The 15,850-nt window shown below is 33.7% G+C and overlaps 1 pseudogene; it reads right to left on the bottom strand.

The window, feature by feature from the left end:
* Positions 1-12,560: 12,560 nt before the first annotated feature.
* Positions 12,561-13,187, bottom strand: LOC123934010 (annotated as a pseudogene).
* Between the last annotated feature and the right edge of the window lie 2,663 nt (positions 13,188-15,850).

The following is a 15,850-nucleotide window of genomic DNA, read 5'->3' as shown; positions in this document are numbered from 1 at the left end:
GAGCAGTCAAATGCATTGCTATGGATATGGGATCTACTGTTCTTCTTTGTGCCTTTGTATGTAGTTTCCTGAATCTGTCAAAATGTTGGTATACTACAAAGCTTCTGGGCCAGAATTTCTTAAATAAGTTACTTACATTAGAATACAAATGATATACTCTTCAAAGTATATTATCTTCCCAGGTTATCTCAGCTATCATTGCTATGAGGTCTCTGGGTATGTTTAGTTTTTATTCAGGGTGATGTTTACTACCCACAATGTTCTAACCTCAAATTTCAGCACTTTATTCTTTATACAATGTATAGAGTTGCTGATACATAAGGCTAGATTCAGTAGTAATAATAAAGTATACTAAGCAATTTTTCACTCACTTGTAGAGAATAGTTAAGTGTATTTACAAAATATTTGTAATACATGGAAAACAAAAAAATTATGTGTTATCTAATATGTAATTATAAAAAATTAGTGCTATCCTTTTTGTACATTTCATTTGATTCGTATGTCATTGAAAAGAATCAGGTCTTACAAAGACGTATAAATAGGAGAAATAAAAACTATTTTGCCAAGTGATCTCTAGCTATACCTCATATTACCAAAAATTGTGTACTTTTTAATTTTTTATACATTCACCTTTGTATATCAATGCCTGAGAGAATGCCTGTTGCATAGTAGGCAATATATAAATGTGAATAACATTCATAAATAAATGAATAATGAATAAGTCAAGTTTTGAAAAACATAATGTCTCAAGACTCCTTTTGAGGCTTTTATTCTCCACATCATCAAAGTGAATCCAGCTTTTAGTGATATTCAACAAATCATGTTCTGATTAAATCTTCAGTGATTTAGCTTCTGTTGATTGTAGTCTTTACATTTGAATTATTGCATTCAAATAAACTTGGCCTATTTTTTATAAAGAGGTTTTATATTAGAAGTTGTCAGTCGAATCTTTTTTTTTTTTTTTTTTTTTTTGTTTTTTTGTTTTTTGTTTTTTTTTTTTTTTTAATTTTTATTTTTATTTTTTTTTTATTTATTTTTTTTCAGCGTAACAGTATTCATTCTTTTTGCACAACACCCAGTGCTCCATGCAAAACGTGCCCTCCCCATCACCCACCACCTGTTCCCCCAACCTCCCACCCCTGACCCTTCAAAACCCTCAGGTTGTTTTTCAGAGTCCATAGTCTCTTATGGTTCGCCTCCCCTCCCCAATGTCCATAGCCCCCTCCCCCTCTCCCAATCCCACCTCCCCCCAGCAACCCCCAGTTTGTTTTGTGAGATTAAGAGTCATTTATGGTTTGTCTCCCTCCCAATCCCATCTTGTTTCATGTATTCTTCTCCTATCCCCCTACCCCCCCATGTTGCTTCTCCATGTCCTCATATCAGAGAGATCATATGATAGTTGTCTTTCTCCGATTGACTTATTTCACTAAGCATGATACGCTCTAGTTCCATCCACGTCGTCGCAAATGGCAAGATTTCATTTCTTTTGATGGCTGCATAGTATTCCATTGTGTATATATACCACATCTTCTGTATCCATTCATCTGTTGATGGACATCTAGGTTCTTTCCATAGTCTGGCTATTGTAGACATTGCTGCTATAAACATTCGGGTACACGTGCCCCTTCGGATCACTATGTTTGTATCTTTAGGGTAAATACCCAGTAGTGCAATTGCTGGGTCATAGGGTAGTTCTATTTTCAACATTTTGAGGAACCTCCATGCTGTTTTCCAGAGTGGTTGCACCAGCTTGCATTCCCACCAACAGTGGAGGAGGGTTCCCCTTTCTCCACATCCTCGCCAGCATCTGTCATTTCCTGACTTGTTAATTTTAGCCATTCTGACTGGTGTGAGGTGATATCTCATTGTGGTTTTGATTTGTATTTCCCTGATGCCGAGTGACGTGGAGCACTTTTTCATGTGTCTGTTGGCCATCTGGATGTCTTCTTTGCAGAAATGTCTGTTCATGTCCTCTGCCCATTTCTTGATTGGATTGTTTGTTCTTTGGGTGTTGAGTTTGCTAAGTTCCTTATAGATTTTGGATACTAGCCCTTTATCTGATATGTCGTTTGCAAATATCTTCTCCCATTCTGTCAGCTGTCTTTTGGTTTTGTTAACTGTTTCCTTTGCTGTGCAAAAGCTTTTGATCTTGATGAAATCCCAATAGTTCATTTTCGCCCTTGCTTCCCTTGCCTTTGCCGTTGTTCCTAGGAAGATGTTGCTGCGGCTGAGGTCGAAGAGGTTGCTGCCTGCATTCTCCTCAAGGATTTTGATGGATTCCTTTCTCACATTGAGGTCCTTCATCCATTTGGAGTCTATTTTCGTGTGTGGTGTAAGGAAGTGGTCCAATTTCATTTTTCTGCATGTGGCTGTCCAATTTTCCCAGCACCATTTATTGAAGAGGCTGTCTTTTTTCCATTGGACATTCTTTCCTGCTTTGTCAAAGATGAGTTGACCATAGAGTTGAGGGTCGATTTCTGGGCTCTCTATTCTGTTCCACTGGTCTATGTGTCTGTTTTTGTGCCAGTACCATGCTGTCTTGATGATGACAGCTTTGTAATAGAGCTTGAAGTCCGGAATTGTGATGCCACCAACTTTGACTTTGTTCTTCAATATTCCTTTGGCTATTCGAGGTCTTTTCTGGTTCCATATAAATTTTAGGATTATTTGTTCCATTTCTTTGAAAAAAATGGATGGTATTTTGATAGGGATTGCATTAAATGTGTAGATGGAGAAAAACTGAAAGCTTTTCCGTTAAGGTCAGGAACACGGCAGGGATGTCCATTATCACCACTGCTATTCAACATAGTACTAGAAGTCCTAGCCTCAGCAATCAGACAACAAAAAGAAATTAAAGGCATCCAAATTGGTAAAGAAGAAGTCAAACTATCACTCTTCGCAGATGATATGATACTATATGTGGAAAACCCAAAAGACTCCACTCCAAAACTGCTAGAACTTGTACAGGAATTCAGTAAAGTGTCAGGATATAAAATCAATGCACAGAAATCAGTTGCATTTCTGTACACCAACAACAAGACTGAAGAAAGAGAAATTAAGGAGTCAATCCCATTTACAATTGTACCCAAAACTATAAGATACCTAGGAATAAACCTAACCAAAGAGACGAGGAATCTATACACAGAAAATTATAAAGTACTCATGAAAGAAATTGAGGAAGACACAAAAAAATGGAAAAATGTTCCATGCTCCTGGATTGGAAGAATAAATATTGTGAAAATGTCTATGCTACCTAAAGCAATCAGTCGAATCTTGATGAATAAACTATGGATATCATTCCCCCTATTTGAAGTTTCTTCTGGAATAAATATTTATATCAGACTTGGCTGATTCAGAGACACCATTAGTGAATAAGTGGGAGTCATTTTTGTTTTAAACATATCACTGTGTTTTTCTTTTATGTCAGACAACATGCTAATTATTTTGCATATATTACTTCTTTAAATTCGTACAACATCCGCAGGAAAAAGAAAAAATCTCTTCATGGCTGTGGAAACTGAGGTCTGGAGCGGTTAAATAAATAATATGTAGTTATAGGTTGATGGATAGCAGACAGGATTTGAACCCAGGGAATCTCTCTTTAGAAGTGATGCTTTAAAGTATTAAACTTTGTTTCCTCCCTCAGAGACAATACTTTATATTATTTTCCAAAGTCAATATAGACCCTATCATAGTATCTGACTCAGATAAGGTGTTCACATAATTTGTTGGAACAAGATGCTTAATCTAAGGTGAAGTCTGTTATAATAGCAAATACCAAGAATACAAACTCATTTTTCACAGTAGGAATGATATAGAAATTCTGTAATGAAAGACTTCAGATATTCTTTGTAGCACCTTATAGATGTACAAAATTCATTTAATTGAAAAGAAAAATGGAATTGGTTATTATTATGAAATTTTTAAGTCTAATGCCACCTAGATGGTTTCTGAGATATTCAAATTTAAATATATGAAAAGTATTTTTTAAAATATATACTGCTATTATTTCAGAAAGTAATACAGATCTTTCACTCTCTAAGTGGATTTCAAAGGTTGTATGTGTGTGTGTGTGTGTGTGTGTGTGTCCTCCAAGGTGAGAAATTCTGCTACCAAATGTCAATTTTTCTAGTTTGCTCTTTATCTTTTTCATTAAAAATATTATTGGTGTAATTAACATATACTGCTATATTAGTTTCAGGTACACAATATAATGATTCAGCAATTCTTTATTCAGTGGTCATCTGGATAGATGTATTTGTAATCCCCTTTGCTATTTCACTCACTCTCACACCTACCTCCCTCTGGCAACCACCAGTTTATTCTCTGTATTTAAGAGTGTTTTTTGTTTGTCTCTTTTTTCTTTGTCCGTATGTTAATTTTTCTTAAATTCCAAATATTAGTGAAATCATTATAGTATTTGTTTCTCTCTGACTTATTTCAATTAATATTATACCCTCTAACATGTTGTTGCACATGCAAGATCTCATTCTTTTTTATGGCTGAGCAATATGCCATTGTCTATCTATACCACATATTTATCCATTCTTCTATGGATAAACAGGGGTTGCTTCAATATGTTGGCTATTGTAAATAATGTTGCAATAAACATACAGGTGCATGTTTTTTTGAATTGGTGTTTAAAATTTATTTTTAGTGTTAAAATATTTATCATTGCATATTTTACATAATCTATGCCAAATTCACACGTTTCAAATTCTACATATCATCTGTAAAATTTGTATCAGTCATTGACCTCATTTAATGAAAATAAAAGCTCTTAAAGGTAATCTAAACATTTTAATGTTCGTTCTTACTTACTTTATTTAACAAATTCAATATACACATTATAACAATCTTAAATTACACACCTTTTTCTGTCTAAAAATTATCTCTTCTTTTCAATGAAATTTCATTTTTATATTCTATCTGTAATGGTCCTAGCATTTTCCCCACAAATATATGAAGCTCTTACATTCTCTGTTTTACCTTCTTTCCACAGGTCATTGCAAACTCAGTTATTACAATTACAGGCTTCATTTTCAATGTTCTAATTCCCATTTGAAATATGCCTACAAAGGTGTTTGAACTAACATAGACAATTACTTACTCTTCCCCCAATTTTTTCCAGGACATGGGATGCCAATCTTTAGTCATCATAGACCTTCAAGTACAGCATTCATAAAATTTATTTTTTGAATATATAAATATTTATACACTTATAGAATAAATATATCCTTCTCATGGTATGCAAGTTTGCTCCAGTTTTGTACATATTTCAAATATTTATCCTGGTAACACATAGATCTTTTTAGATCACACAGTTATGTTATATAAGGGGCTAAAGATACTCAACTTTTATTTATTTATTTTTTTAAAAAAGATTTTATTTATTTATTTGACAGAGAGATATCACAAGTAGGCAGAGAGGCAGGCAGAGAGAGAGAGGAGGAAGCAGGCTCCAATGCAAGACTCAATCCCAGGACCTTGGGATCATGACCTGAGCTGAAGGCAGAGGCTTTAACCCACTGAGCTACCTAGGTGCCCCTGAAGACACTCAACTTTTAAATAAAGAGGAGGATATTGGACCTTGCTACTGAAGATATAAATAATTATCTGTCCATAAAAGATAATTCTGCTTAAACACAATCAGTGTCTATAATTAACCTCAGGAGGCATTCATAAAAATAATTATTTAAAATGAAACTTAACCAAGCAGCTACTACACCCAACTATCTGCATTATAACTTTTTTCTGGATTTAAATTTTCCTTTCTTTGTCCTCATCATGATAGTTTATACATGAATTTTTTAAAGCTAAGAGATAAGTTTTATCTGTCTTAGGTCAACAGTTCCATCAAAAAGTAACCCGCGAGGTAAAAATTAAACATATCTCTACGTGTAGAGATATGTGTGTTATTGTAGAGATATGTATATTATTTTTATAGCTATTTTTATTAGAAACAAAAGTACTTAAATCATGTAAAAAGCATAGGAACAAATAAAAAAGAATAAAATACTGATACATGTTAACATGTGTGAACCTATTAAATGTTATGCTGAAAGAAGTCAGACATGAAAAAACACATATTGTATGAATTCCATTTGTGTGAAATGTCTAGGAAAGTCAAATCCATAAAGACGGTACAGATTATTGTCTTCCCAATGTTGAGGGTTGTAACAGGATGTGGCTGTAAATGAGCACAAAGTTTCTTTTTAGGGTGACGTATATGTTTCTGAAATTAGATTGTGGTATAGTTGTACAATTCTACAAATATATTAAAATTCAGTGAACTGTACATTTCAAGTGGATCAGTTGTGATATATTAATTATATCAATAAAAGGCATAACATCCCCCCCAAAAACACACAAACAAAAACAACCTGTAGAACAAAGGCAGTAGCCAAAAAAGACTAGAACTTGAATATAATTTTCTCTAGCCATAGGCGTTCTCCTTGATTCATGCTTGATCATATTCTCAGCTGGAAATGGTGACATTGAAATTATAGGTGAACACCTTGAAGCTATTGAGTAAAGAAATTGAATCTCAAAGGTTTTAAGGTGAAACCCAATATTTAATACAAAACTTAACTATCTGATGTTCTTAGAAAGTACAAAACTATTTTTAAATTATTGCACTTTTCTCTTTTTTTATTGATGAAAAAAGCTTTAAAAATTTCATTGTCCTCAGCATCAATATGATAGTTGTGTTTTCTTATCTGTTGCCTGCAGAAAGCTCAGGATATAAGAGTAAATAGATGGGCCGATAGTGCGTGATACTGTACAAAGATCCCATTTTACTTCTTAGTTTGTAAAAATTCATATCCTAGTTTGTGCAGGGAGGTAAGGTTAGTGTAAACTTAGTGAATTGGTGAACCAATGATGGAATGGACTAGTGAGTGGTCAGTGAGGCCTGTGAAGTTGTGAAGGTAGTTACGAGAATGTTTTTGAAACACACTTCATTTCTCAAACCAGGTGTCCCGTGAATATAGAGAACTGGATCTGATTGTACAATAATTCAATTCTATAGTGAGAAAATCGTTCACCAAAGTGAGGTGAATTATCTCTTTCCGAAATGCAAAAAGTTTCCAGTGCACTAATGTACTGGAAGTGATTATTTACCAAAAGTCATTCTGATCCTTTGAAGTTAATCCAATTCACATGGTTAAAATGTGTATAACTATTGACTATTTACATTGGGTAATACCATCTTTTCATGTTAAATTTATATTTAAAATATTTGTGTTAGAGGATTTTGGTAGCTGCTGTTTTACAACCACTGAATGTATGCATAGTAAAAAATGAAAAATGTTAATAATTAGGTAAGCTTTATCTTTTAATACTTACAAAATGAAATTTTACACCAGACTTTAAAAGATAATAATCGCTATTCTGGCAGAAATAAAAGAAATGGAAAAGCATAAAAATGAAAAAGATCTTCCATGGAAAATATCTGGTTACTTGTTCCTCATAAAAATTTGCTAGTTGGGAGTGTTGATTGTGTTAATGGAGAGAGCAATTTTAAGCTGTAATCAGGATTAAGCCTCCATAAGACTCTTCATTTTTCTTTTCCATTTGATGACAATTTTCTGTAATTAATATCAGTCCTTTTTTACATACACCAATTGCCTTGATATTACAAATAGAACATTGTGCCGTAGCTTTAGGTAAGGAGTAAATTAAGAACAGATGAATTCTTAATAACAGTCTTCTCTCACAAAACGTTCATGATTATAAAATAATATGAGTAAATAATTGTTGAGGATGTGAAAATATACAGGAAAAAAACTCATCTTAAAATGTTTGAGTTTTCTGAAATTCCATTAATTTAAGTTCATCTGGGCCTGTGCATTTGCATGGAAATGCCCCCAAATCTAAAAAATGCATTGCAATATGGAAGAATTAAGCACTTGCCCACCCATTTACAGATGAATATAAATGTATATATATCCTTTAATATTGGAAATGAGATTAAAATAAACATTCAACATCAAATGAATTTTAATTTTTAAATGGGTTGTTCAAGTCATGAACATGTAAAATTATCTCTAGTTTATACAAGGACAATGAACTACACAATAGGAAATTTTGAGGGTTTTTTTTGTTGTTGTTGTTACAGGAAACCAAAAAAACGAAACATATATCAAAATATGCTAATGGTTTTGTCCTATCAGAACATTTTTTTTTAAAAGATTTTATCTATTTATTTGACAGAGAGATCACAAGTAGGCAGAGAGGCTGGTAGGGGGCTGGCGGGGGAGGGGAGAGCAGGCTCCCTGCTGAGCAGAGAGCCCCATGTGGGACTCGATCCCAGGACCCTGAGATCATGACCTGAGCCAAAGGCAGCGGCTTAACCCACTGAGCCACCCAGGCACCCGCTATCAGAACATTTTTAAAAATGTATATTACTCATATTGATTTATTTTTCTGTTACTCATTAAAATTCTCTATTTCTGTGTGTGTGTGTGTGTGTGTGTGTGTGTGTGTGTGTGTATTTTCAAAATAAAACTTTGGGGATCTTTCATATTTTGAGAATTTACTTTGACAATTTTTATAGGCACAAAAGAATAGAAATACAAGTTTTAAATCAAACAACTATTTTTTTATCTCAAATCAAATAATTAATGATTCTAAAGTCTTTGCATAGATCTAAATGGTTTTTCATACTGGAAAACATAAGTCTAGCCTTTAGTGAATAAATGGAATTAAAGTTATTAACAAATTAACTATAACTAAAATAAAACAAAATAATACAAATGAAAGGATGCATGACATTAATATGAAAAATTATATAATTCTAATTAATATCCAGAATATGAATATTTTGTTTCTCAATTTTCTTTCAGTAAAAGGAGGATATTAATCTTGTTTATTGATCCAGTCAACATCATACACATTACTAAAAAGGTTATAAATTGGGGCAATAACCTTGTAATTCAAGCAAGTACCTCTTGGAACTACAGAATGGAGTAATAAAATTCATAATGGGGGTGATGGTCTTCCAGAAAATTCAACTTTTCCTATTGTATGTTAATATGAAATAAAGCTATTTCTTTTAGAAGAGAAAAAAATCATTTTTAAAAATAACAAAATCTTCCCTCCATACACTCAGTAACTTCATTGTTTTCACACTTAAAATTTAATGATCCCTAAAACATGGCTTATTATTATGTTCATTAAATAAGAATGATCACCATAGGAACAAAAGTGTGACCAGGTTACTTCATCACGTTCCCAAATAAATGTTACTTTGTATAATAACAAATCTTTAGAAGATGAACATTCAGAAGAAAACAAGTAAATATTTTATTAACTGAAGTTATACAATCCTTTAGATGTGACAATGATGATTCATTAGTTAAATATCTTTTTTTAAAATTTATTTTATGCTGTGACCTGGTCTTGAGCAAAACTTGCTAAGACTATAGTTTAAAATTTTGTTTTACCAACATTGTGAAAACCCTGCCAAGCTTTTTGTTTAAAGTAAAAAGTGATTGTAAGTTTTCGTTTTTTGAATTCCTGAGGGACTACAAAAGGAAAAAAAAAAAACAAACCTAAACCTTTTAAGCTTATAAAGAGTTGAAAGTTATGTAGGATTTATATTTAGAGGAGACTCAGTTGAACAGTTTCAGGTTACTGCATGAGCTTAGTAGAATAACAAAATATTGCTACTGCAGAAATAAGTTACTCTGTCACTTGGGACCACCAGGAAAATCTACTTACATTTGAAAGAATATCAAAGAAACAAAACCCAGAGTTGAAGCACAAACTGAACAAAAAAAAAAATAAATTGCTTCACAAAAAAGAAATAAATAGATGAGAGGAAATAATTTAACTACCATGTTTTTATAATAAATACATACATGAAATGAAATATTTGTATAAAGTTCACAAAATGTTTTTGTTTTTTTCAGTTCAAATAAAGCCTATTTTAAGCAGAGAAACACATAGTATGGAATAAGCTAAATACTGGGGTTGAATTCCAACGCCTTTAAAAAAAATTAGGTGGTATTTAGTAAGCTTTTGAAAGCATCAAGTGTACTCATTATTAGATGCAAAGCTTTGTTGAATAAATGTTAAACCTGCTGTATAAATCAAGTATGAATAAAATGCTGTACATGCAGTTATACATTACCCTTTAAAAATAATTTCCAAGCACAACATTTAAATTTTAAAGCTTTACATTTGAAGTTCTGAAGTAGAACCAAAGATCATAAAGGTCACATGTCCAACTTATTAATTTCTCAGTTCTTTTAAAAATCAAAGTGCACTTCCAGTGACCATGGGCTTTATTACTTAGTAAATGCTGTTTCAGTTTTGTGTACTGATACACTCATGTTTCATGAAAGAAATATTTACATTTCCATGTTTATGTATTTATGGAGGAAGATTTCTGAATTAAGACAAACATTTCAAAGGCAATTGGAGTTAATAAAGGTGTTTTAGTGATCATTCATATGAAGCCATGCATATTTTGTCTTAGCATTATCACTTCTCTTTTGAGATAACATTTTGACCTTTGCATTCTGTTCTGTAACTACAATTTCAATCATCATTTTAGAGATTATTTACAAGTTTAACCAGTTTCAGTATCCACAATTAGTCCTTTTCCATTCATCAGTTCTTTATTTTCTTATTATGTCAATTGAATAAGTGTATTAGTTTGCTAGGAATACTTTAACAAAATACTACAAACCGGGAGTCTAAAAGAACAGAAATTATTGCTTTATAGTTCTGGAGGCAAGGAGTTTGAGATCAAGGTGCTGGCCAGGCTGGTTCTTTCTGAGAGCTGTAACAGATTGGTTTTGTGTCTCTCTTCCCAACTTCTGGTTATCTGCTGGCGCTCGTATTCTGTGGTTTCTGATGTATTCCTCCAATCTCTGCCTTCATCTTCACATGGTATTCTCCCTACATGTGTGTTTTATGTCTGAATTTCCCCTTTTCATAAGGACCCTATTCATATCAGATTAGGGGTCTGCACTAGCTCACTACGACCTCGTCTTAATTAATTATATCTGCGATTATCCCATTTCCAAATAAGATCATATTCTCAGGTACTGGAGGTTAGAACTTCAACGTATAAATTTTGAGGGTGATATAATTCATATTCACATCTCGTAAGTATTTTTTTTTAAGATTTTATTTATTTATTTGACAGATAGAGATCACAAGTAGGGAGAGAGGCAGGCAGAGAGAGAGAGAGGAGGAAGCAGGCTCCCCGCCAAGCAGAGAGCCCGACGCGGGGCTCGATCCCAGGACTCTGGGATCATGACCCGAGCGAAAGGCAGAGGCTTTAACCCACTGAGCCACCCAGGCGCCCTCGTAAGTATATTTTTAATTAAAAAAACTATTGGTGGGGTAGTATGGGTAATATGTCCTTTCTAGTCCTTTCCCAGCTGAGAATGATTTTTAGTTCTTTCATATAGAGAAAGCAATTATTCTGGTTATAAAACTTTTGAAACATTCTTTGGACCAGAAAATATCAGGAAGATATCCCCATAATGATCAAGTTTTGAAGCCATACTGGTGGTATGCACTTTCTGGACATTTTTTCTTTTCTTTCCCATTATTTGTGGACTTTTTTTTTTTATCATAGACATTATTTTTTTTTTTAAATTACCTGCCAAACAGTAAACAAATTTAATTTCCAAAACCTGACGGCATTAGTTAGGGTGTTGGTCTTGCTATTGAAACAAATAGCCATAAACATTATAAAAGTTTACTGCTCATTTATATTATTTGATTTTATTCATGTAGAAGTTCCCTTGTTAATAAGGCTTTTCTCCATGAAGTCACTGGGGGCCAAGACTTAATCTACCTTGTTGCTAATCACCCTCAATATCTAACTTCCATCTTCTGGTCTGAAATGCTTATTCCAGTTTTTGCCATTTTATCCCTATTCCAACTACAGAAAGAAGAAATAGAAAGACATGGTTATTGGTGTTAAGGGCAGTGACTAGTAACTTCTGTTCCATAGAATATGGGCATATGTTCCATATTCTATGGAACAGAAGTTAGACACATAGCCACACTTAGCTGCAAGTAATCTTGAGAAATACAGTCTCTCTATGAAGAGCCATGTGCTCAACTAACATTTTTTCTATTAATATAGAAGAAAAAGCATAGGTATTAGGGGGAAATAGTAGGTTCTGCTACAGTCCACACTTCACTTCTCTTAAATATCCATTTGCAACCTTTTTTTTAATGCACTGAAAACACTCGTGTCTCCCACAGGGAGTCAACATCAATGTCCTATCCAGTTACTGTATCTTACTTGAAGTCTAGAATCTCTGGAAAATACGCATTCCAACCTGTTAGGTCTGATTTGCTTTATCATGGGCCAGGAACCTCTAAACTAGAAGAAAAATTATCTGTCTCCCTCTCTTGCTTCCCTACCCACCTCCAACACACAAACACAATATATAATAGAATAAGAACATACCAACAAGAAAACTTTCAGAGCTATAGCAAAAAGATGCCTAAGAGGCCTCAGATGCTCCACGCATGTGGGGAGGCTGCCCTCGTGCAAAGTGCAATTTCTCTGTTGGGAAAGTGATGGGTCAGTGACAAAGAGTAATGGTTTCCATATTAACAAAGCAGATGTGCATCTTGTTCCTGAAGTCTACCCTTGTGAGATCTTCAGGAGGTCATTGAGGGTAACTCTTACATTTGATCCTGCTCCATCTGCCCCATGCAGACGCTGGCCACCTCCGTTATGTTCCTGTCTGCAATGCAATGAGCAGAATCCTTCTCCTTGTGGCAATTTCTCAAGACCTCTTTGACCACATTTTCATATTTTTCCATGGTAATGTGGACATTGCATACATGTAAAACAAAAATCTCACCTTTTCTTTCTAGCATAGCTATACCTGCTCTTTCTCCTTGGTCGTGTGGATGGGTCAGAAGGATGACATGGTGGGTCAGGAAGTGCTCAGAGTTGATTTTGTAAGCCAGGCAGATAGACCCTTTGCCAAGGTTCCTGTTTCTAAATAAGGCATGGTGAATTCGGGATCCCATATGATTGAGTTCCAGGTCAGGGACTTTGTTAAGGTCCTCCTTAGGAATAGTGGGCTGGTCTCCACTTAGCTGCTTAAACCTCCAGTTGAGCCACTGGATCTGGTCTACTGAGAAGCCCTATTACCCACAAGCTCACTCACTCCCTCAGACACAGAGTGGGCAGCAACCATGGTGCCCTATGGAAGGGACCATGAGGAATACATAGCTTGTAGGGCCTGGGATGACAATGGCTCTGCAGAAGCTGGTCAGACTTGGGGTCCAACATGGTGTGGACACTAGGGCCAGATCTGAGCTCAGGTCAAGGCAAGAAAAATAAATATATTATCCAAATCAGAAAGGAAAAAGTAAAACTGTCACTATTTGCAGATGACATGATATTTCATATATGAAGCCCTAAAAATTCCACCATAAAACTTATTAATTTTATTATTTTTATTAGTTTATTTTATTTATTAGTTTTATTAAGCTAATTAAATTATTAAACTAATTAAATTAGTTTTATTAAACTGTTAGAACTAATAAATAAATTTAGTAAAGTTGTAGGATGCAAAATCAATACAAAAATATTTTGTGCTTCTGCAGTACTAATAATGAACTATCAGAAAGATAAATTAAAAAAAAAAAAAACAGTTTGTTTACAACTATGTCAAAAAGTGTAAAAGACCTAGGAACAAACTTAACCAAGGAAGCAAAAGACCTGTGCACTGAAAATTCTGAGACACTGATGGAAGACATAGAAGAAGATAAAAATCAATGGAAAGATATTTTATGCTCATGGATTAGAGGAATTAACATTATTAAATTAGTGTTAAAATATCTATAAGACCCAAAGTGATCTACAGATTCAGTGCAACCTGCCTCAAAATTCTAAAGGCACTTTTTGTACAGAAATAGAGCAAACAATCCTAAAAATTGTATGGAACCACAAAAAAAACCTGTAAAGTCAAAGCAATTTTGAAAAAGAACAAAGCTGAAGGCATCACACTTCCTAACTTCAAACTATAATAAAATGCTATAGTGATAGAAACAGTATGGTACTAGAGTAAAAACAGACATGGAGATCAATGGAAAAGATTAGAAAACTAAGAGATAAACCCACTTAGGCATGGTCAATTAATTTAGAGTAAAGGAGCCAAGAAACACAATGGGGAAAGGAAAGTCTCTTCAACAAATGGTGTTGGGAAAACTGGACAGCCATATGTAAAGCAATGAAATGGAATTGCCATCTTATGCCATAAAATAATTACCTGGAGATGGATTAAAGACTTGAACATGAGGCCTGAAACCATAAAACTTCTACAAGAAAACATAGATGGTAAGCTCCTTGAAATCATCTTGGCAATGATTTTTTGGATTTGTTACAAAAGCAAGACAACAAAAGCAAAAATAAACAAGTGAGATTACACCAAACTGAAAAGCCTCTGCATGGCAAAGGAAATCAACAAAATAAAAGGCAATCTGAAGAATGGGAAAATATTTACAAATCATCTATCTGATAAGGGATTAATGTTTAAAAATCTATAATGAATCCATATGACTCAATAGCAAAAAAGAAAACCCCAAATAATCTGATTAAAAAGTGGGCAGAGATTCTGAATACACATTTTTCCAAAGAAGGCATACAGATGGCTAACAGATACAGGAAAAAGGTATCCAACTCACTAATTATCAGGGAAATGTAAATCAAAAGCACAATGAGATGCCATCTCACACTTGTTAGGATGGCTATTATCAAAAGGGCAAGAAATAACAAGTGTTCGTGAGAATGTGGAAAATAGGGAACTCTTGTGCATTGTTGGTCAGAATGTAAATTGGGGCAGCCACTATGGAAAACATTATGGAGATTCCTCAAAAAATTGGAACTATCATATGACTCAGCAATTCTGCTTCTGTTTTTTTATCCAAAAGGAATGAAAATGTAATTCAAAAAGATATATGTACCCCATGTTCATTTCAGCATCATTTACAATAGCCAAGGTATAGAAGCAACTTAAATGTCTTATCAATGGATGAATGGATAAAAAAAATATGAGGGGTGTGTGTGTGTGTGTGTGTGTGTGTGTGTGTATCTACATATAATTAATATTATTCAGTTATAAAAAGGAGGAAGTCTTTTCATTTGGGACAACATAGATGACACTTGAGGGCATTATGCCAAGTGAAATAACTAAGACAGAGAAAGACAAATACCATATGTTTCCCATATATGTGTAATCTAAAACAAACAAATTAGAAAAAAAATTAAATATATAAGAATAGATTTGTGATTGCCAGAGGCAGGAGGGGAAGGTGGGCAAAATGACAGAAGGTGGTCAAAAGGTACAGACTTCCAGTTATAAAATCAGTAAGTCCTGTGGATATAATGTACAATATGGTGACTATAGTTAATAATACTGTACTGTATATTTGAAAGTTACTGAGAGAAATAGATCTTAAAAGTTCTCAACACAAGAAAAAAATTTTCAACTTTGTGTGATGGTGGATTTTAACAAGATTCATTGGGTGATTATTTCACAATATGTACAAATACCAAATCATTGTATATCTGAAACTAACAGGTTTATGTCAAGTACATTTCAATAAAAAAATATTTGGGACAGTGAAATGAGGCAATAAACAAACTGAACAAAACTGAAAACCTCAGTAGTTTAGCATTTACATAAGTTTTTCTTTCTCTCTTAGTCCAATTTAGGTGTCCTAGGACTTTCCTCCAAACAAACAAAACAAACTTTTTCTCCAAACTTTCCTCCAAACAAATAAAAAACAAACAAAATTCTTACCCTTCTCCATATTAGGTGAGAAATTTAAAGCTTCTTTTAGATTTGACTAATAC

This window comes from Meles meles, chromosome 1 (assembly GCF_922984935.1).
Source record: "Meles meles chromosome 1, mMelMel3.1 paternal haplotype, whole genome shotgun sequence".
In the NCBI taxonomy this organism is placed as follows: domain Eukaryota; kingdom Metazoa; phylum Chordata; class Mammalia; order Carnivora; family Mustelidae; genus Meles; species Meles meles.
Note: the sequence above shows the minus strand (reverse complement) of the source record. Positions and strands in the feature narration are given on the sequence as shown.